The sequence below is a fragment of the Procambarus clarkii genome, chromosome 43 (genome assembly GCF_040958095.1).
Source record: "Procambarus clarkii isolate CNS0578487 chromosome 43, FALCON_Pclarkii_2.0, whole genome shotgun sequence".
Lineage (NCBI taxonomy): Eukaryota > Metazoa > Arthropoda > Malacostraca > Decapoda > Cambaridae > Procambarus > Procambarus clarkii.
The window spans coordinates 4,716,093-4,736,924 of NC_091192.1; the positions used below are offsets into that span (position 1 = coordinate 4,716,093).

A 20,832-nucleotide genomic window follows, 5' to 3' on the forward strand; every position below is an offset into this window, starting at 1 on the left:
GAAAAACAATTAATTCATGAAAACTTGGCTTATTAGGCAAATCGGGCCTTGCATAGTAGGCATAGAAGTGAGTTCTGGCTACTAGGTACGACATATATATATATATATATATATATATATATATATATATATATATATATATATATATATATATATATATATATATATATATGTATATATATATATATATATATATATATATATGTCGTACCTAATAGCCAGAACGCACTTCTCAGCATACTATGCAAGGCCCGATTTGCCTAATAAGCCAAGTTTTCATGAATTAATGTTTTTTTAGACTACCTAACCTACCTAACCTAACCTAACCTACCTTTTTCGGCAACCTAACCCAACCTAACCTATGAAGATAGGTTAGGTTAGGTTAGGTAGGGTTGGTTAGGTTCGGTCATATATCTACGTTAATTTTAACTACAATAAAAAAAATTTGACCTCATACATAATGAAATGGGTAGCTTTATCATTTCATAAGAAAAAAATTAGAAAAAATATATTAATTCAGGAAAACTTGGCTTATTAGGCAAATCGGGCCTTGAATAGTAGGCCAAAAAGTGAGTTCTGGCTACTAGGTACGACATATATATATATATATATATATATATATATATATATATATATATATATATATATATATATATATATATATATATATATATATATATATATATGTCGTACCTAGTAGCCAGAACTCACTTTTTCGCCTACTATTCAAGGCCCGATTTGCCTAATAAGCCAAGTTTTCCTGAATTAATATATTTTCTCTAATTTTTTTCTTATGAAATGATAAAGCTACCCATTTCATTATGTATGAGGTCAATTTTTTTTTATTGGAGTTAAAATTAACGTAGATATATGACCGAACCTAACCAACCCTACCTAACCTAACCTAACCTATCTTTATAGGTTAGGTTGGGTTAGGTAGCCGAAAAAGTTAGGTTAGGTTAGGTTAGGTAGGTTAGATAGTCGAAAAACAATTAATTCATGAAAACTTAGCTTATTAGGCAAATCGGGCCTTGCATAGTAGGCTGAGAAGTGAGTTCTGGCTACTAGGTACGACATATATATATATATATATATATATATATATATATATATATATGTCGTACCTAGTAGCCAGAACTCACTTCTCAGCCTACTATTCAAGGCCCGATTTGCCTAATAAGCCAAGTTTTCCTGAATAAATATATTTACTATAATTTTTTCCTTATGAAGTGATAAAGCTACCCATTTCACTATGTATGAGGTCAATTTTTTTTTATTGGAGTTAAAATTAACGTAGATATATGACCGAACCTAACCAACCCTACCTAACCTAACCTAACCTATATATATAGGTAAGGTTAGGTTAGGTAGCCAAAAAAAGCTAGGTTAGGTTAGGTTAGGTAGGTTAGGTAGACGAAAAAACATTAATTCATGAAAACTTGGCTTATTAGGCAAATCGGGCCTTGAATAGTAGGCTGAGAAGTGCGTTCTGGCTATTAGGTACGACATATATATATATATATATATATACACTAGGGGATTTAGGGTGTTGGCAGTGATTTAGAGTGTTGACAGTGATTTAGGGGGTTGGCAGTGATTTGAAGTGTTGGCAGTGATTTAAGGTGTTGGCAGTGATTTAGAGTTATTGACAGTGATTTAGGGCGTTGCAGTGATTTTGAGTGTTGGCAGTGATTTAGAGTTATTGACAGTGATTTAGGGCGTTGCAGTGATTTTGAGTGTTGGCAGGGATTTAGGGACTTGACAGTTATTTAGAGTGTTGGCAGTGATTTAGGGGTTGGCAGTGATATAGAATTTTGGTAGTGATTTAGAGTGTTGGCAATGATTTAGGGTGTTGGCAGTGACTTAGGCGGTTGGCAGTGATTTAGATGGTTGGCTGTGATTTAAAGTGTTGACAGTGATTTAGAGTGTTAGCAGTGATTTAGGAGGTTGGCAGTGATTTGAAGTGTTGGCAGTGATTTAGAGTGTTGACAGTGATTTAGTGTTGGCGGTGATTTAAGGTGTTGGCAGTGATTTAGAGTTATTGACAGTGATTTAGGGCGTTGCAGTGATTTAGAGTTATTGACAGTGATTTTGAGTGTTGGCAGTGATTTAGGGTGTTGCAATGATTTGGGGTATTGGAAGTGATTTAGGGTGTTGGCAGTGATTTAGAGTGTTGACAGTTATTTAGGGGGGTTGGAAGTGATTTAGGGGGTTGGCAGTGATTTAGAGTGTTGGCAGTGATTTAGTATGTTGGCAGTGATTTAGGGTGTTGACAGTGATTTAGAGGGTTGGCAGTGATTTAGAGTGTTGGCAGTGATTTAGGGGGTTAGCAATGATATACAGAACTGGTAGTGATTTAGAGTGTTGGTAATGATTTAGGGGGTTGGCAGTGATTTAGAGTGTTGGCAGTGATTTAGGGTGTTGGGAGTGATTTAGGGGGTTGGCAGTGATTTGGAATGTTGGCAGTGATTTAGGGGGGTTAACAGTGAATGAGAGTGTTGGCAGTGATTTGGTGTTAGCAGTGATTTATGGGGTTAACAGTGATTTAGAGTGTTGGCAGTGATTTAGAGGGTTAATAGTGATTTAGAGTGTTGCAGTGATTTAGGGGGTTGGCAGTGATTTAGGGAGTTGGTAGTGATTTAGAGTGTTGCTGTGGTTTAAGGTTTTGGCAGTGATTTAGGGTGTTGACTGTGATTTATGGGGTTTTTAGGTATTTAGGGAGTTGGCAATGATATAGAGTGTTGCAGTGATTTAGGGGGTTGGCAGTGATTTGGAGTGTTGGCAGTGATTTAGAGTGTTGGCAGTGATTTAGAGTGTTGCAGTGATTTAGGTTGTTGGCAGTGATTTAGGAGGTTGGACGTGATTTAGGGGGTTGGCAGTGATTTAGGGGGTTGGTAGCGATTTAGGGAGTTGTATTGATTTAGAGTGTTGCCGTGGTTTAGGGAGTTGACAGTGATTTAAGGGGTTGGCAGTGATTTAGGGAGTTGTAGTGAATTAGAGTGTTGCCGTGGTTTAGGGAGTTGACAGTGATTTAGGGGGTTGTGGGGAGTGTTAGTGAGGTCATGGAGGAGAAGGTGTGGTCTTGCTATAATAACCCCCGCGAGGGTTACACTCTCACGCAGTTCCGACTCACGACTCAGCCTGACTCACTTGACTCCCCTGACTCAGCCTGACTCACCTGACTCACCTGACTCAGCCTGACTCACCTGACTCACTTGGGTAAGTCTGACTAAGCATGACTCAGCCCCTTCACTGTCTTCCTCTGTAACTGGCAATCCCACACGCCCAGGTGAGGGGGAAGAACAAGAACAAGCCGCCGCAGTAGCACGAACACCACAACAAAGAACGCTGAAGAACAGTATGAACACGTCACTCCCGAACGCACAAAATCCTCTTCGGTTAAAAAATGTTTTTATTTTATTTAATTTATAATTTCTTTATGTGTTAATTATGAAGAAGTAATAAATAATCAAAAGGTAATTTCAGCCAGACATTCTCTCTAATTATAAAGTGATAACTATCAGTACAAGTCTTCAATTTTGATTCTGACTGCAGCCCTCATGCTCCATGCAGTGTCATGGCAGTGACGCAATATGTAACTGTTGTGTCATGGCAGTGACGCAATATGTAACTGTTGTGTCATGGCAGTGATGCAATATGTAACTGTTGTGTCATGACAGTGACGCAATATGTAACTGTTGTGTCATGACAGTGACGCAATAAGTAACTGTTGTGTCATGGCAGTGACGCAATATGTAACTGTTGTGTCATGACAGTGACGCAATATGTAACTGTTGTGTCATGACAGTGACGCAATAAGTAACTGTTGTGTCATGACAGTGACGCAATATGTAACTGTTGTGTCATGACAGTGACGCAATAAGTAACTGTTGTGTCATGACAGTGACGCAATATGTAACTGTTGTGTCATGACAGTGACGCAATATGTAACTGTTGTGTCATGACAGTGACGCAATATGTAACTGTTGTGTCATGACAGTGACGCAATAAGTAACTGTTGTGTCATGGCAGTGACGCAATATGTAACTGTTGTGTCATGGCAGTGAAGCAATATGTAACTGTTGTGTCATGGCAGTGACGCAATATGTAACTGTTGTGTCATGACAGTGACGCAATATGTAACTGTTGTGTCATGACAGTGACGCAATAAGTAACTGTTGTGTCGTGACAGTGACGCAATATGTAAATAGTAGGCATCCTTCGAACTCAGAAGAGTATGGAGTTGCGTTCTGGTTGTCAGTCCTGGTTACAGCGTCTGGTGTCACTGATGAGGCCAATCAGAGAATGGCAATCCATCCCAGACTACAAAATTCTCTACAAAAGTGATCATAGGGAGACATGATCACTACCTACAAAATTCTCAGAGGAATTGACAGAGTATCTTGAGAGGTTATCTTGAGATAATTTCGGGGCTTTAGTGTCCCCGCGGCCCGGTCCTCGACCAGGCCTCCACCCCCAGGAAGCAGCCCGTGACAGCTGACTAACACCCAGGTACCGATTTTACTGATAGGTAACAGGGGCATAGGGTGAAAGAAACTCTGCCCATTGTTTCTCGCCGGCGCCTGGGATTGAACCCAGGATCACAAGTCCAGCGTGCTGTCCGCTCGGCCGACCGGCTCCCCATCGGGTAGATAAGGATAAACATTTTAACATTGGTGAAACGCGAACAAAGGGACACAGGTGGAGACTGAGTCCCCAAATGAGCCACAGGGACGTTACAAAGAACTTTTTCACTGTCAGAGTAGTTAACAGATGGAATGCATTAGGCAGTGATGTGGTGGAGGCTGACTCCATACACAGTTTCAAGTGTAGATATGATAAAGCCCAGTAGGCTCAGGAACCTGTACACCAGTTGATTGACAGTTGAGAGGCGGGACCAAAGAGCCAGAGCTCAACCCCCGCAATCACAACTAGGTGAGTACACTGACCATCCCACACTGACCATCCCACACTGACCATCTCACACTGACCATCCCACACTGACCATCCCATACTGACCATCCCACACTGACCATCCCACACTGACCATCCCACACTGATCACCTCACACTGACCATCCCACACTGACCATCCCACACTGACCATCCCATACTGACCATCCCACACTGACCATCCCACACTGACCATCCCACATTGACCATCCCACACTGACCATCCCACACTGACCATCCCACATTGACCATCCCACACTGACCATCCCACATTGAGCATCCCACACTGACCATCCCATACTGACCATCCCACACTGACCATCCCACATTGGCCATCCCACACTGACCATCCCACACTAACCATCTCACACTGACCATCCCACACTGACCATCTCACACTGACCATCCCACACTGACCATCCCACACTGACCATCCCACACTGACCATTCCTCATTGACCATCCTACACTGACCAGCCCACACTGACCATCCTTCACTGAACACAAGCGAAGTCTGATCCTGGTATGTCTTCCTGACTATCGGCTTTTCTTTGTCTCAAAAACTTGTTGAGCGTCTTAAACCTCTCAAAACTCTTGTTGGCAAAGGATTTGACATTAACATAAAATATGCTCGTAGTTTATATATTGCCTTTATACGATCTGTTATTGATTATTATGCCTTGCATCTTCTTAATTTTTTCTCCTAAACAATTACATGGCCTAGATGTAGTCCAGTACGATGCCATGCGCATCATCCTGGGTTGTCCTAGAACTGTTAGAATTGTTAACATGAGAAAGGAACTAAAATTACCTTCCATTTATGAAAGAATAGTTCTATTTAGTACTGTTTTGCGCCAAAACTTTGAAAAATAATGTTCCCTCAGCTCTATTCCAATTAAATTGAGATCCATTCTAAACAATTCTGACTGTTCCCTCACTTCGCCGCAAAAAGCTCCTTACAGTGTGTGGCTCAGTTGTTGTGCCTATAATTTTCTGAAACTGAATATGTCTCTTAATCCTGATAAAACTGTTCACTATATTCCCCCTTGGAAAGATGTGCAGGTCTTTTTGCATTATACCCCCATCAGTGTAAAACAAATGTATAACTCTGAAACTATGAGATTTTAACATTAAAAGCCATTGACAGTCATCTTCAAAATCTCAAACTAACAGAATCCTATGCCTTTACTCTGTGCAGTTAAGCACTGGTAGAACAGGTTGTGCATGTGCAGTATATAAAGGGAATGGAATGATCATGTCTAGTACACAGAGATTGAACAACTGGGCAAGCACGACACGGACCGAGCTATTGGGTATTTATATAGCCACTGAATACCTTAAGCTCAATGGTGGTGGAGCGATATTCTGTGAATCTAAAAGTACTCTGCAGTCCTTAAATAACCCGTCACAATTTATATCTGGAGTAGCTTGAAATATTAAATGGAATGTAATTTTTGCCAATGATACTAACTATTGTATAAAATTTGTGTGGATCCCATCCCATGTTGGAGTTGAAAAACATGACTTTGTAGATCGATTGACCAATGAGGCTTGCAGGAAAGAAGGCACTGATTATGACTTTGGACTATCTAATGCAATTATTAGAAACATACAAATTAAAGAAATTAATTCAGATTTAGAAAAACTAAGAAATACACAGAAACCTGAAAGCTGCAGTATTAAAAGTTATGACAAGTTTTGTAATAATAGGTATTTGTATGGTCAGCACAGTAACCGGACCAGGCAATGTGATGTAGTCATTGCGCGAATTCGCCTTGGCTATAGACACATCTAGCAGGTTAGTGAGGCTGAGCAGAATACTCAGATTGAAAACTCTGTGATAAACCTTTAATGCATTCACTAGAACACTATATTGTTGAATGTGAAACCGTAAAAGATGTTAGACCTCCTGGCCTATTGTACCACCAACTGTGTAACTATTTCATTGAATATGGTGTTCTGGACGACATCCTAACAGTTTATCCAAAATTTGCTTGTCCATTTTAAAGAATGAAGAACAATTTTATTTATTTTACTTCTAAGCTGCATCACTTATGAACCCATCCCTGTGCATATGTGGCAGTGCACAATAGAAAGTTGTTTTTACATATTCATTGTAACCATGACAAATATGTTTTTCAGCCTATCGTTTAGACCTTTTGTCTTGTGTATGACCCTCTGTTCTGTGTGGGCAGTGAATACCAGCATTTTCCTCACTTTAATAAGACTTATTTGAAATCCTCAGATTAGGCAAAATTGCAATTAAATTTGTCAATAAAGATGTTAATCTATATAAATAAAAATGCAAATGTTCCTTTGCTCAAAATCGCTAATCTCCGAAAGTTCTTCAATGATTGCTCTGCAATTTTTCCACAAACGTTCCATTCGCATCCAAGCGGATTTTTATATACATACTAAATAGATGTCACGTCTGTGACAGGAAAAACATTCTTTAAAAAAAAACTGTATTTTTCTTGTGCTGTTCATGTGAGGGAAATCTTCGAAACCTCTTTACCGATTGCTTTGAAATATGGAAACAACGTTGCATTCGAATAGGCGCGTGTTTTCATATACCTACTATATGCATATCTCACCTGTGACGGGAAAAAACATGACTTTTTGTAAAACAGCGCCATCTGTATGACGTAAGAGCAACACACGCTGTAATTTCCGAAAATTCTTCACCGATTGCTTTGAAATTTTGACACAACGTTCCATATAAATGCGCGCATGTTTTTATATATCTACTATATAGATGCCACACCTGTGACAGGTAAAAACATTTTTTTTTTTTTAAATGGCAGCATCTGTTGCACGTAATAGCAACACACACTATATTAAAATGTTACAATTCCGTTTCAATGTTTCTGATTGCATTGATAAATGGAATTTTCATAGATTTTGATTGTTTTTCATTTTGATTATTTATTTTGTGTGACATTGCGTTGGAATTGAGCTGTGTTGTTTACCATACCATTCATTTCGTAAGTATAAGTATAGATGCCACACCTGTGACAGGTAAAACCACGCTTTTTTTAAGAAACAATGCCATCTGTTGCACGTAAGAGCAACACACGCTATATTAAATATGTTACAATTCCATTTCAATGTTTCTGATTCCATTGATAAATTGAATTTCCATAGATTTCGATTTATTTTCATTTTGATTTAATAATTTTGAGTGACGTTGCATTGGAATTTGGCTGTGTTGTTTACCATACCGTTCATTTTGTGAGTATTCTTTATTTTTTTTTATTTCTTCATTGTTTTTCAATTAGTTTTTTTAACTGTCCTTCTAATTTTTCAGTGATTGGGAACATCAGATCATTTGATGTTCCCAATTTTCTGATGGGAACAGCAGATAAATTGGGAATGCATCGGACAAGGGAGTAGGGAATGGTGGGGACGACAAGGAGAGAGGGGAGTTGGGGATAGTGGGGACGAGGGGAAAGGGGAATATAGAATGGTGGGGAGGACAAGGGGACAAGGGAGTGGGGGATGGCGAGGAGGTTTAGGGGACAGGGGAGGAGGGAATGGTAGGGAAGACGAGGGGATGGGGGGAGTGGGAGATGGTCGGTAGGACGAGGGGATGGTGGCGTGGAGAATAGTTGGGAGGACGAGGGGACGGTGGAGTGGGGGGATTGTGGGGAAGACAATGGGACGAGGAAGGAGTTAATGGTGAGGAGGACGAAGGGATGGGGGAATGGGAATGGTTGGGAGGACGAAGGGACGGGAGAGTAGGGAATGGTTTGGAGGACAAGGGGACGGGGGAGAGGGGAAAGGTGGGGAGGACTGGGGGATAGTGGAAGATTGCTGTGGCTCAGCAACGCACATGCATTGCTGAGCCACAGCAACGCGTGGCCGGGTACAGCTAGTAAAAAATAAATCTGTATCTTTGCCTCCGATTGCTTGTCTCCTCGAACCTGGAGAGACCTTTCTGAACAGACCACCTCTAGGCTGATCGGCCAAACTGTTGTTGTTGGGTGCATAGTTTGGTTTTCAACCTCCCCCCTCCCCCCCTCCGCACCCTGTGAGGTTAACGGGCCGATAAGGTTAACTGCCGTGACATTAACACCAGAGAGTTTGTTGGTTTACAATGTTTTAATTTGTAGAGCGTTTGTAGGTTTACAGCCTAATGTGAAGAAGGGTTTGTGAGTTTACATTGTATTATGTCCAAGAGAGTTTGGTGGGGTACAGTGTCTTATGTTAGAGATGACTGGTATACAGTGTATTTAGACAAGGGAGAGGAGAATCACACCAGATGCGTACCAACCCCCCCGGCACAGCCGCCCGAGGAAGCGTCGACTGTGCGGGGGTTCTCAAGTCACCGCAGGACCGGAAATATGACGCTGCGGTCGATAGTGTTACAATAGCTGGGGACATGGATTGTGAGGACAGGTTCCCCCAGCTGGGGTGTCCAGGTATCTTGGACATCCCAGCTGGCCATCCCTCATCCCGTAACACACATATGGAGCCTGATGAGTGGACAGCGCTCGGGATTCGTACTTTTAGGATCTGGGGATCGATCCCCAGCGGAGGCGGAAACAAATGGGCAGAGTTTCTTTCACCCTGATGCCTCTTTTCACCTGGCAGTATATAGGTACCTGGGGGTTAGACAGCTGCTGCGGACTGCTTCCTGCGGGTGTGTGCGCGTGTGTGGAAAAAAATGACAAATCAGTTGATTGACAGTTGAGAGGCGGGCCCAAAGAGCCAGAGCTCAACCCCACAAGCACAACTAGGTAAGTACACACATGCTCTTGTTTCTCTTCTCCATTTCTTTTCCCCTTTCATCATCCCTTTCATATTCCTTCTTCTATTTTCTCTTCCTGCTTGTCCTCTTTCCTTTCCCTCCGTCAGAGGCGACGCCTTCAGTGAATTAAACAGTGACCTTCGATTCCTGAGACCAGCCTAGAGTGGCCCCAGGGGGGGGGGGGTCTGGCCCCATGGGCATCTATTGGGGCTGGAGGGGATGTGTGGGTTGTGGATGGGGGTTTTGAGGCGGGAAAGTGTTATGGGGACTGGAAGGGAAGGTTTATGGGTGGTTGTTTACATATAATAATAATAATAATAATACTGTGGGAGGCACAGTATAGTGACGGGTCACTATATTCACCCCAGCACTGTGGTCTCTCAACCGTTGGCGCACACAACGAGTCCTGCCTTGGTAAACTAGAGGACGCCGGTTCGAGCCCCATTACATGCTGAGGAAATCAATACTGAACAGCAAACCCGTCTTGACATAATTTTTGCGTATGCAAATTTCTGGAGAGTTTTACAAGGCGGAGGACGTTGGAGGTGGATAGGATCTTTAAGTGTGGATGGACGCCGTTGATAGGGTGTGTTGCCGCTGGTAGATGGGGCGTAGATGGTAGGAGTAGAACAACTGTGGGTAGGGGTGTTATGGTGTGGATAGCTCTAGAGATGGAAGTTGGTGCTGGCCAGGAGGTTAACTGTGAAGGTCAAATGTGGTCAATGTTGGAGGTGCGTGGAGATTTTCTCATTCATACATCATGTAATTGCGATGTCATAGTACACACACACACACACACACACACACGTTGGTACCCCTCTCTGGTCAATTCTTCAGGTGTACAGAGGTAAAATATTAACAAATTCTTGTTCAGTATATCAGATACATTTGAAATATCAAAGGGGCTCCTTTTGGGTAGAGGTTGACATTTTACGGGACCCCCGTAACACACGCACGCACACACGCACGCACACGTACGTTTGCAAGCACACACGCACGCACACGTACGTTTGCAAGCACACACGCACGCACACGTACGTTTGCAAGCACACACACGTACGTTTGCAAGCACACATGCATGCAAGCACACACACGCACACGCAAAAACAAACACATGCACACACATATACGTCCAGTCAGGCTAGAAGGGATTAACACCTTTCGTGGAAGGGGGGATAAAACCTCACTCATAATCCACCCCCTCTCTTACCCCTTCTCTTACCCCCCTCTCTTTCCTGCCGTAATCTGAAGACAACACCTCGCCCACCTCCTCTTAAGGCCCATCACACGCGCACGCATGCACACACACACTTTCTCTCTGTTTTCTCTCTCTCTCTCTCTCTCTCTCTCTCTCTCTCTCTCTCTCTCTCTCTCTCTCTCTCTCTCTCTCTCTCTCTCTCTCTCTCTCTCTCTCTCTCTCTCTCTCTCTCTCTCTCTCTCTCTCTCTTGCTCTCTTTCTCTTGCTCTCTCTCTCTTGCTCTCTCTCTCTTGCTCTCTTGCTCTCTCTCTCTCTCTTGCTCTCTCTCTTGACAAGGGGACAAAATGGCAGGAGGACGCAACAAGGACACAGGGAACAGCCAAAGTGACCAAACGAAGGTAATGTTAACCCAAGTTCTGGAGAACTTCAGGAGAGAGATACATGAAATGAGGATTACAATTAACAACCTGCAAAGTGAGCTGACATCAGCAAGGGACGAGATCAAATCCCTCACAGAGAAAACTAAAGAGATCGAGCATCAGATTATCATCCAAAGGGAAGGTGGGAATGTTGCATTGGAAGGAAATGCCTCTGTACCTGAAACATTTGCGGAAAGACTGAAAAAGAGCTCAGAAGCAATGGACACAGTGAAGGAGGTAGCCATGCAAGCAGCTACCTCACAGGAAGCAGCAAGGTGCACCACTCAGCTGCTGGAGAGAAAAAGATTAGTGGTAGTTGTAGGCATCAAAGAACAGGAAGGATCCAACAGGCAAGAATGGAATAGCAAGGATAGAGAGGCAGTACATGGGCTACTGAAGGGGGTTACAGATGGAAGGGGCTGAACAAAACATTGAGAAGGTTTTCAGGTTGGGCTGGTACAACAAGGACAGAAACCGACTTATAAAGGTGGTGTTTACAAACGAAACCATGAAGAAGGATATTCTCGAAAGGAAGAGTCGTCTGCAGCATGTGGAGGGATACAAAAAAGTATTCCTGCAGAGGGACAGGACGAAGGAGGAGAGAGCCAGGGCAGCAGAGGCAAGGAGGAAGCGCAGGGAGAGAGGAGCAAACCAGGAAATCACAGCCTCCAACACAACAGTCCCAGAGACCGGAGGGGAACCCAAAACCAGCATCCCAGCAACACCAGAAGGGAGGGCAACACCACCACCCCCTTCTGCATAGAAACCCTCCCTTCCCCTCACCCTACCTGCCCCAACCCAACCCTAAATTCTGACCCTGTCACCCCTTCCCCATTCCCATCATGTCCCCCCTCCTACCTTTCCCCCCTTGTCCCCCCTCCCCCTTCATCCCATACCCTCCCTATCCTTCCTCCCCCCTCACCCCGTATCTTCCATGTCCCCCCCTATCTCCTTAACCCACTTATGGGACACGGTGCCAGACTTATGGGACTCGGTGCCATACTTATGGGACACGGTGCCATACTTAGACATCATGTACATAGCACACTTTATCCTGTGTCCTCACTGTATTAATGTATCATCATACACGATTCACCCATCAACACATGGCCCCATCTACCACACACACAACACATGGCCCCATCTACCACGCACACAACACATGGTCCCATCTACCACACACACAACACATAGTCCCATCTCCCACACACACAACACATGGTCCCATCTACCACACACGTCAACACATGGCCCCGTTTCCCACACACGTCAACACATGGCCCCGTATCCCAAACACATCAACACATGGCCCCGTCTCCCAAACACATCAACACATTGCCTTGTCTCCCAAACACATCAACACATGGCCCCGTCTCCCAAACACATCAACACATGGCCCCGTCTCCCAAACACATCAACACATGGCCCCGTCTCCCAAGCACATCAACACATGACCCCGTCTCCCAAACACATCAACACATGACCCCGTCTCCCACACACATCAACACATGACCCCGTCTCCCACACACATCAACACATGACCCCGTCTCCCAAACACATCAACACATGACCCCGTCTCCCACACACATCAACACATGACCCCGTCTCCCACACACATCAACACATGGTACCATCAATACGCACTATACATCACTGCGTGTCACCGCCCCATTAGGAATATCACTGCATATAACTACGCCACGCACATCATTCCATGCTTGTATTCAGTCATACATTTTATATATACATTTCATATACATATACTTGTATTCAGTATATACATTTTCTTCTGTCCTCCATGGACAGGATGAGAGATCTGTTAAAAATGTAGTTCGTGGACTTATTGAACAATCAACCACAGAAGGTGATCATAGTGCTTTTAAAATGCTAAGCTAACTTACAGACATAAATACATAGATACACAGATTTTCGTCTGCCCTACATAAAGTATTCAATGTGTCTTTTACATAGAGTCATTAATGTGCAATTTACAAATGTGAAATGCAATTCTGACCATCTTCTACATATCCTTAATACACTTACATACACACACACACACACACATACATTTATGTAACTGAAAACTCACACCCCAGAAGTGATTCGAACCCATACTGCCAGAAGCAATGCATCTGATGTACAGGATCCTTTAACCACTCGACCAATACGTTTTCAGTGGTTAAGGGATCAGTTCCATATATGCCTGGGGACCGTTCAGGCTTGTTCGCATACATTTATGTGTGTGAGACATACATTTATGTCCCTCCTACTCTGACAGGGTAAGGTAGCTGCTATATAAACTAGTGTGTTATTAAACACTTACCCACTGAATGTGATTAAGATGCTTTTACAAGCTCAGGTTATATAGTTACATCACATACATTGTATAACCGATACATTACATGGTCAATCTTCGTTACTTGTCCAGTATATCATAAAGTGTCCAAGTATTCATATAGTATTTACAGAGTTTAGCATACCTCATCCCAGGACACCGAAAGTTAGTCAATATGGGACATTGTACACTATAATGTTCAAGGGAGTGTATGTTTTCATGTTCACAAAGTTGACACATGGTGTATTCTACACTTTCACAGAGTTGACACATGGTGTATTGTAAGCTTTCACAAAGTTGACACATGGTGTATTGAACACTTTCACAAAGTTAACACATGGTGTATTTTACGCTTTCACAAAGTTAACACATGGTGTATTGTACACTTTCACAAAGTTGACACATGGTGTATTGAACACTTTCACAAATTTAACACATGGTGTATTTTACGCTTTTACAAAGTTATTACATGGTGTATTGTACACTTTCACAAAGTTGACACATGGTGTATTCGACATTTGAGTTTTGAGAAAGCTGCCAGATACGTCTATATCCTAGGCGTATTCTGGCCACTATAACATCACACTGCCGAGGTCTTGCTCTATTAGTTCCATATGTGAATGTCTCCTCACGATATTTATCATAATGATTAATGCTGCAACTTTCAGGCCTTTGTGAATTTGTTAGGTCAGGGAGATTTTCATTAAACATTTGTTTAATTTAAATATTATTAAGTATTCTCTTTGTCACTGCTAATGAAACCCCCATATCAATGTCTACCACTGTTTCTACAGGCTGTTCTTGCAAGCATATCAACAGTGTCATGCTTTAAGATGCCAACATGTGATCGACTGGAATATAATTTCAAATCTGTTTTCTTTAGCAGCTAAAACATTTATTCAAGGTAAGGGTGAGGAGGGTGTATGTGTTGCGTGCGCTGAGCCTCGGGCAAGGAGGTCGACCTCCGTAATTACTCCACCCTGGTGGTGGAGGACCACATCGATACGTGCTGGGTAGTTGTCTGCATTACTCCACACTACTGCTGCTGCTGCTGTGGGGGTAGGGGTACTGCTGCTGTGGTGGGGGTATGGGTACTGCTGCTGTGGTAGGGGTATGGGTATTGTTGCTGTGGTGGGGGTAAGGGTACTGCTGCTGTGGTGGGGTATGGGTACTGTTGCTGTGGTGCGGGTATGGGTACTGCTGCTGTGGTGGGGTATGGGTACTGTTGATGTGGTGGGGGTATGGGTACTGCTGCAGTGGTGGGGGTATGGGTACTGCTGCTGTGGTGGGGGTATGGGTACTTCTGCTGCTGTGGGGGTATGGGTACTGCTGCTGTGGTGGGGGTATGGGTACTGCTGCTGTGGTGGGGGTATGGGTACTGCTGCTGCTGTGGTGGGGGTATGGGTACTGTTGCTGTGGTGGGAGTATGGGTACTGTTGCTGTGGTGGGGGTATGGGTACTGCTGCTGTGGTGGGGGTATAGGTACTGCTGCTGTGGTGGGGGTATGGGTACTGCTGCTGTGGTGGGGTATAGGTACTGCTGCTGTGGTGGGGGTATGGGTACTGCTGCTGTGGTGGGGGTATAGGTACTGCTGCTGTGGTGGGGGTATGGGTACTGCTGCTGTGGTGGGGGTATGGGTACTGTTGCTGTGGTGGGGGTAGGGGTACTGCTGCTGTGGTGGGGGTATGGGTACTGCTGCTGTGGTGGGGGTATAGGTACTGCTGCTGTGGTGGGGGTATGGGTACTGCTGCTGTGGTGGGGGTATAGGTACTGCTGCTGTGGTGGGGGTATGGGTACTGCTGCTGTGGTGGGGGTATAGGTACTGCTGCTGTGGTGGGGGTATGGGTACTGCTGCTGTGGTGGGGGTATGGGTACTGTTGCTGTGGTGGGGGTATGGATACTGCTGCTGTGGTGGGGGTATGGGTACTGCTGCTGCTGCTGTGGGGGTATGGGTACTGCTGCTGTGGTGGGGCGTATGGGTACTGCTGCTGTGGGGGTATGGGTACTGCTGCTGTGGTGGGGGGTATGGGTACTGCTGCTGTGGTGGGGGTATGGGTACTGCTGCTGTGGTGGGGGTATGGGTACTGCTGCTGTGGTGGGGGGATGGGTACTGCTGCTGTGGTGGGGGTATGGGTACTGTTGCTGTGGTGGGGGTATGGGTACTGTTGCTGTGGTGGGGGTAGGGGTACTGTTGCTGTGGTGGGGGTATGGGTACTGCTGCTGCTGCTGTGGGGGTATGGGTACTGTTGCTGTGGTGGGGGTATGGGTACTGTTGCTGTGGTGGGGGTAGGGGTACTGTTGCTGTGGTAGGGGTAGGGGTACTGTTGTTGTGGTGGGGGTATGGGTACTGTTGCTGTGGTGGGAGTATGGGTACTGTTGCTGTGGTGGGAGTATGGGTACTGCTGCTGTGGTGGGGGGTATGGGTACTGCTGCTGTGGTGGGGGTATGGGTACTGCTGCTGTGGTGGGGGTATGTGTACTGCTGCTGTGGTGGGGGTATGGGTACTGTTGTTGTGGTGGGGGTAGGTGTACTGTTGCTGTGGTGGGGGTATGGGTACTGTTGCTGTGGTGGGGGTATGGGTACTGTTGCTGTGGTGGGGGGTATGGCTACTGCTGCTGTGGTGGGGGTATGGGTACTGTTGTTGTGGTGGGTGTAGGGGTACTGTTGCTGTGGTGGGGGTAGGGGTACTGTTGCTGTGGGGGGGGTATGGCTACTGCTGCTGTGGTGGGGGTATGGGTACTGCTGCTGTGGTGGGGGTATGGGTACTGCTGCTGTGGTGGGAGTATGGGTACTGTTGCTGTGGTGGGGGTATGGGTACTGCTGCTGTGGTGGGGGTATTGGTACTGCTGCTGTGGTGGGGGTATGGGTACTGCTGCTGTGGTGGGGGTATAGGTACTGCTGCTGTGGTGGGGGTATGGGTACTGCTGCTGTGGTGGGGTTATGGGTACTGCTGCTGTGGTGGGGGTATGGGTACTGCTGCTGTGGTGGGGGTATGGGTACTGTTGCTGTGGTGGGGGTATGGGTACTGCTGCTGTGGTGGGGGTATGGGTATTGCTGCTGTGGTGGGGGTATGGGTACTGCTGCTGTGGTGGGGGTATGGGTACTGTTGCTGTGGTGGGGGTATGGGTACTGTTGCTGTGGTGGGGGTATGGGTACGTACTGCTGCTGTGGTGGGGGTATTGGTACTGCTGCTGTGGTCAGGGTATGGGTACTGCTGCTGTGGTGGGGGTATGGGTACTGTTGCTGTGGTGGGGGTATGGGTACGTACTGCTGCTGTGGTGGGGGTATGGGTACTGCTGCTGTGGTGGGGGTATGGGTACTGCTGCTGTGGTGGGGGTATGGGTACTGCTGCTGTGGTGGGGGTATGGGTACTGCTGCTGTGGTGGGGGTATGGGTACTGTTGCTGTGGTGGGGGTATGGGTACTGCTGCTGTGGTCAGGGTATGGGTACTGTTGCTGTGGTGGGGGTAGGGGTACTGTTGCTGTGGTGGGGGTAGGGGTACTGTTGTTGTGGTGGGTGTAGGGGTACTATTGCTGTGGTGGGGGTAGGGGTACTGTTGCTGTGGTGGGGGTATGGCTACTGCTGCTGTGGTGGGGGTATGGGTACTGCTGCTGTGGTGGGGGTATGGGTACTGCTGCTGTGTCCTAGGTTACCCGTGTTAGTGTTCCACCCATGCTAAATAGATTGTCTCTGTCCACTCTGTTAATTCCTCTGAGAATTTCGTAGGTGGTGATCATGTCTCCCTTTCCTCTTCTGTCTTCCAGGGACGTGAGGTTTAGCGCCCGTAACATTTCTTTATAGCTCCTACCTCTAAACTATGGAACTTGTCTGGTAGCATACCTTTAAATCTTTTCTAAATTTGTCTTGTGTTTAAATTGGTATGGATAAAGGTTGAAGCTGCATACTCCAGGACTGGTCTGACATATGTGGTATATAAGGTTCTGAATGATTCATTGTGTGGTTGTGTCATGTCATTTTTCACGTAGAACCTTTGTAACAAAATATAATTTATTACCATTGTCGTGAGCTACACAACTATTGTAAAGAAATATACAACAATAAATAGAACAATAGACTAAAGGCCGCCACAGACAACAGTCAGAGCCTACACAGCTGGCCGCCACAGACAACAGTCAGGGCCGACACAGCTGGCCGCCACAGACAACAGTCAGAGCCTACACAGCTGGCCGCCACAGACAACAGTCAGGGCCGACACAGCTGGCCGCCACAGACAACAGTCAGAGCCTACACAGCTGGCCGCCACAGACAACAGTCAGGGCCGACACAGCTGGCCGCCACAGACAACAGTCAGGGCCGACACAGCTGGCCGCCACAGACAACAGTCAGGGCCGACACAGCTGGCCGCCACAGACAACAGTCAGGGCCGACACATCTGGCCACCACAGACAACAGTCAGGGCCGACACAGCTGGCCGCCACAGACAACAGTCAGGGCCGACACAGACAACAGTCAGGGCCGACACATCTGGCCACCACAGACAACAGTCAGGGCCGACACAGCTGGCCGCCACAGACAACAGTCAGGGCCGACACAGCTGGCCGCCACAGACAACAGTCAGGGCCAACACAGCTGGCCACCACAGACAACAGTCAGAGCCGACACATCTGGCCACCACAGACAACAGTCAGGGCCGACACAGACAACAGTCAGGGCCGACACAGCTGGCCGCCACAGACAACAGTCTAGTCACCGGCCTTAGTGGTGGTATCTCACGGCCTGTGAATGTTTCTCCTTCATGCCTGGTTCTTGAAGGTATACTTCTCCTTCATGCCTGGTCCTTGAAGGTATACTTCTTTTTCATGCCTGGTCCTTGAAGGTATACCTCTCCTTCATGCCTGGTCCTTGAAGGTATACCTCTCCTTCATGCCTGGTCCTTGAAGGTATACCTCTCATCTGGCGTGTTGTGCTGGTAATTCCCTTTTTGAGGTTACCAACAGTTTTTGCCTCCTTGTCTTGAGTGGTTCCCGGGGCTCACTTAATTTCCAATAAATTTCCAAATGGTGTTCTTCCACCCATGATGAAGAGCTTTGTCTTCCTCCAGTGGGCCACTGTACCTTCTCATTTAGTAGTCAGCTGTAATTACTACTAGCACGATCTTCCCCAACTCTCACTAATTAACACTCGTTCTCATATAACCTGAATGTTTACCTTGGGATTTATATGTACAAATATAGATAATTGTAACAAATGGAACACGTACGGCGTCCATCGCCAACCCTTATTAATGGTTAATAACATGATGCAAGAAATTAGGGTCAGATGTCCACGTGGTCACACCAAGACCACCAGCCTGGCAATTCCAGCCTGGCACTACCAGCCTGGCAGTACTGCCGCTCCTGCTGTCTCGTGAGGGATATAAGACTGTGAGTGCCATGTTCTAGACACCTTCCTCTTACTCACACCCCAAACCTACTCACCCATGCTCAAATATGGATGTCTGCTTTAATTACCATTAAGCTCTATCAGGCACACAGTGTAAGCTTCAACAGCTGTGGGGAGACCTTCATGTGAAGCCCAGACGGAACTTGGAGTATACCTGGAGTATACCGGAGTATACCTGGAGTATACTGTGGAAGAAACGTACACGAAAGACTACATGGACAGTGAAATATGGATCCCAAATTATAATCTATATAGATGTGACAGAGTAATTAGCTCAAGTGGAGGAGTAGGTCTGTATATTAAAGAGGAACTGACATGCACAGAGCTCCTGAACTCGATCAATGAGGTGGTAGAGGTACTTGGAATCAGGGTAGAAAATACAAATTTAATTATTATTCTAATACACAAACCGCCAGATGCAACAGATGAGGAATTCACTGAACAGATCCACAAAATAGAGAATATCCTTGATAACCTCGCAAGCCCATTACTAGATATTGTCTTCCTTGGAGACTTCAATCTACTCAGTTTAAAATGGGGAATATTAAATAATACCATTATAGCAGATTCCGTGATAAATTCTCGCTCAATCAGCACATTATAGAACCAACTAGGTACGAAAACACGCTGGACCTGATATTCAGAAACAATGATGAGATAATCAGAGATATTATAATCTCAGACACTACGTACTCGGACCATAAGATCATTCAAGTGCAAACTAACATTAATAACGGTAGTAGGTCCAAGACAAACAACAAGCGAGAAGGGTTATTCAGCAAATTCAATTTTAATAATAAAAGGATAGACTGGGAGAAAATAAACAGGGAACTTACAAACATTCAATGGGAAACTGTTCTAAGTAATAAAAATCCTATACAAGGAATAGAAAAACTGACTTCTGAAGCATATGAAGTCTGTCTGAATCATGTTCCTTTGAGGAAAGGTCAGAAAGAGGTCCATCGTAGAAAGAGAACGCAGACGACACTGCAAAAGAAGAAAATAAATAACAGAAATGCTTAAGCAGACACGATTTTCAATACAAAAAAAGAATAATTTAAAGAGGGAGATTGAAGAAATCGAACAGAGACTGAAGCATTCATTATCAGATTGAAGAAAGGCAACCAGAATAGAAAGCAAGTCAAGAAATAAAGAAAAACCCAAAATAATTTCTCCCGACGCCTTTGATTTGCTAAATCAAAAGCAAAAATCACTGTCAGTATTGGACCTATTCGTACAAGTGAAGGTTTATACACGGAGGATGATAAAGAAATTAGTGAAGTTCTAAAAAAGCAGTATGAGGACATGTTTAACACTAAAAAAACAGCATGAAAGTGGAAGATCCGGAAAACTTCTTTATGCGTGATATCCAAGCCCCCTGTAAATATAACTGATATCAACACGAGCGTGCCAGATTTTTAAAGGGAAATTGACAATATGCCCATGCACTCAGCCACGGAACCAGGCTCATGGAATTCAATATTTATAAAGAAATGCAAAGTGCCAGTAGCTCATGCACTTAGTATAGTGTGGAGGAAGAACTTGGAGACGGAGAAGATACCAGATGCGCTTAAATCAGCAGACATAGCCCCTCTACACAAGGGAGGCAGAAAAACATTGGCAAAGAATAATAGACCAGTTGCACTTACGTCCCACATAATAAAAGTATTTGAGAGAGTGATCAGGAGTCAGGTCACTAGTTTCACAGAAACCAATGACCTCCACTACCTAGGCTAACATGGATTTAGACCGGGAAGATCATGCATCTCACATTGT

The 20,832-nt window shown here is 45.0% G+C and overlaps 1 long non-coding RNA gene across 1 annotated transcript in view; it reads left to right on the forward strand.

Annotated features, from left to right (window-relative positions):
* The first annotated feature begins 338 nt into the window (after positions 1 to 338).
* LOC138349971 (uncharacterized) overlaps positions 339 to 20,832 on the forward strand; it is an 84,400-nt gene continuing 63,906 nt past the window's right edge. The window contains exon 1 of the long non-coding RNA XR_011221943.1: positions 339 to 371. This is a non-coding gene — a long non-coding RNA (uncharacterized lncRNA). The remainder of the gene's footprint in view (positions 372 to 20,832) is intronic.